Genomic DNA, 3,215 nt, shown 5'->3' on the forward strand with positions numbered 1-3,215 from the left:
GACAAACAACCTTCTCTAGAATGCGCTTGATCTCTCTGTTAGACACTTCCGCTTGACCATTTGTTTGCGGATGATAGGCAGTAGCAACTCGATGATTCACATTATAACGCTGCATCATAGAAGTGAACTTACAGTTGCAGAAATGCGACCCTTCATCACTTATGATTACCCGAGGTGTTCCAAACCTTGTGAAAATCTGCTTATGAAGAAAATTCAACATTGTCTTTGCATCATTTGTCGGTAAAGCTTTGACTTCTACCCATTTTGAGACATAATCGACTGCCAACAAGATGTACTGATTATTGCAGGACGAGACAAAAGGCCCCATGAAATCGATTCCCCAAACATCAAAGACCTTGACTTCAAGCATCACATTTAACGGCATCTCATCCTTTCTCATCAAATTTCCCACTCTTTGGCAACGATCACACCGTAAAACAAACTGATGCGCATCCTTAAACAATGTAGGCCAGAAAAAACCTGCTTGCAGAATACGATCTGTCATCTTCTCACCACCATAGTGTCCACCATAAACTGTGGAGTGGCAGTCTCGTAATATTCCCTCCGTCTCACAGAACGGGATACATCTCCTGATGATCTGGTCAGATTCCTGTCTAAACAAATATGGTTCATCCCACATATACCATTTCACCTCATGCAGAAACTTCTTCTTTTGAGCTGAGGTCAAATTAGGAGTCATTATATTGCTAACAAGATAGTTTACAATATCTGCAAATCATGGCTCTTCCTCCTGAACTGCGAACAACTGCTCATCCGGAAAAGATTCGTTGATCAATGTCTTATCCTGTGAAGTAGACTCGGGATTCTCCAACCTAGAGAGATGGTCAGCTACTTGATTCTCAGTACCTTTTTGATCCTTAATCTCTAACTCAAATTCCTGAAGTAAGAGCACCCAACGAATGACTCTAGGCTTCGAATCCTTCTTGGAAACCAAATCACAAAGGCACTTGTCAAATGACAACTTGCCAATGGTGCAAGGAATGGTGAAGCTACCTGGATTTTTAAGCTTTGGAGGTAACTTTTGCTGCAGAACAGCGTTGTATTCTTCCGTTAGAGCAACGGTCTCAAGGTCATCCAGTTTCACCTTCCTTGAAAGAATACTCTTCATAAACTTCGCATAACTAGGCATTTGCTCCAGAGCCTCAGCGAAAGGTATATTGATGTGAAGTTTCTTGAACACCTCCAGAAACTTACCGAACTGCTTATCCAACTTTTGTTGCTGTAATCTCTTAGGGAAAGGTGGTGGAGGATAGAGCTGTTTCTCCCATGTATTACCTTCAGGCAAAGTGTGTTCAACAGTAGTCTTCCTTAGCTCCGCCGCTTTCTCCTTCTACTTAAATTCTTCATCTCTAACTTCAGCTTCTCCTTCTTTTGCCTTTTCAGCATCAGCAACTTTCCCAGACCTTAAGGTAATAGCCTTGACTTGCTCTTTAACTTCCTTTCTGCCTGGTACTTCCGTGTCACTAGGAAGTGTTCCAGGTTGACGATTGAGCACTGCATTGGCTATTTGACCGATTTGATTTTCCAAGGTCTTGATAGAAACCGCCAGACTCTTGCATAACAGCTTAAGTTCCTCAAAATCAGCACTAGTAGGTACAGTTGCACTTCCCTGTTGAGGATATGATTGCCTTTGAGCATACTGCTGTGGTTGCTGGAATCCGGGTGGAGTAAACTGTTTACTCACACCTTGCTGATATGGTGGCTGAATAACATTCTGATTATTACTCCAGCTGAAATTTGGATGATTTCTGTTGTTAGGATCATAAGTAGCTGGCACAAGCTGCTGTTGTCGCTGATAATTGTTCACATACTGAACAGATTCGTTGACAAGAGAACACTGATCCGTAGCATGAGAACCTGCACAAAGCTCACAGACCATAGCTATTTGATTAACTCCATATGTAGCTAGAGAATCAACCTTCATCGACAGCGCTTGGAGCTGCGCTGTAATAGCGGTGGCTGCATCAACTTCCAGAATACCTGCTACCTTCCCAGGCATCATCCTCTGAGTTGGGTTTTGGTGCTCATTTGTAGCCATAGTCTCGATAAGATTATAAGCCTCAGTATAGCTTTTGGCCCACAAGGCGCCTCCAGCTGCTGCATCGAGCATGGGCCGAGATTGGGCCCCCAAACCATTATAGAAACCAGTGATCACCATCCAATCGGGCATTCCATGATGTGGACACTTTCTCAACATTTCCTTGTAGCGTTCCCAAGCTTCGCACATAGATTCTGTAGGTTGCTGCGTAAATTGAGTAAGAGCACTCCTCATAGCAGCAGTCTTTGCCATCGGATAAAACTTCACCATAAACTTTTGCGCAAGATCTTGCCAAGTAGTGATGGACCCAGCTGAAGGATGTCTGTTCTCATAGATATTTGTGTGGTGACACTATAGCTAGTATGTAGGTGCTTATTATAGAATAAGTTCACTGAACATGACTCGCACATCTGAACAACTGATGGAGTTCACTCACGTGTCAGCAGTTGTTCACATAGTGATAGTTGTACAAGTATCCTTAGACTTGAGGTCATCATAGTCATCTTGTGTACACTGAACTATGCTTTGGTTTAGTTCTTAGTCTCTAGGGACAATTATTAGGGCTCTACTGGGTATAGGAAATTGTACATGAAGATAGTGTATGATCAATAAAGGATCTACCCCTTCCAGTGAAGGAAGTGAATGTTCAAGGCTGATCCACTTATGCTAGTTCAGGAATCTCAGGCCAGAGTGAATGAAATTAGAAAGGAGTTTCTAATTTGCATAGAACTAAGCATAGTAAATGGTAAGCAAGTGATTAGATTAGATAGGCTTGACACGAGATCCATGCCTTGTATTTAATCGGGACATTGTAGGGTAGAAGGAGTTTATTGTACGGTAACTATTCACTGAATAGGTTCTTGGTATTCTAAGCAGTGAATTCGTATTATCCGGATAGTCGCGATATGCTGAGAAGTATCCCTCACGATGTAGAATAAATATGATTAATTAATTAATCATATTTAATAAATTAGAGAATTTATATAAATAATGATAAAATAGTTTTATTATTATTTATTTCTACTACCGGCTTAATATTGAACCTACAGGGTCATACCATAAAAAGAGAATGATTTAATGGTGGAGGAATTAATTAATAATGGCTAATAATTATTTATTTATGAAATAAATAATTAATTGGCAAATTTAATAATTG

The 3,215-nt window shown here is 40.7% G+C and overlaps 1 non-coding gene across 1 annotated transcript; it reads left to right on the forward strand.

Annotated features, from left to right (window-relative positions):
* The first annotated feature begins 2,189 nt into the window (after positions 1-2,189).
* LOC141687723 (small nucleolar RNA R71) lies at positions 2,190-2,296 on the forward strand. Its single transcript, XR_012561209.1, has one exon. It is a non-coding gene; the product is annotated as a small nucleolar RNA R71 (small nucleolar RNA).
* Positions 2,297-3,215: the final 919 nt, after the last annotated feature.

The sequence above is a fragment of the Apium graveolens genome, chromosome 9 (assembly GCF_009905375.1).
Source record: "Apium graveolens cultivar Ventura chromosome 9, ASM990537v1, whole genome shotgun sequence".
Classification (NCBI taxonomy): Eukaryota; Viridiplantae; Streptophyta; class Magnoliopsida; order Apiales; family Apiaceae; genus Apium; species Apium graveolens.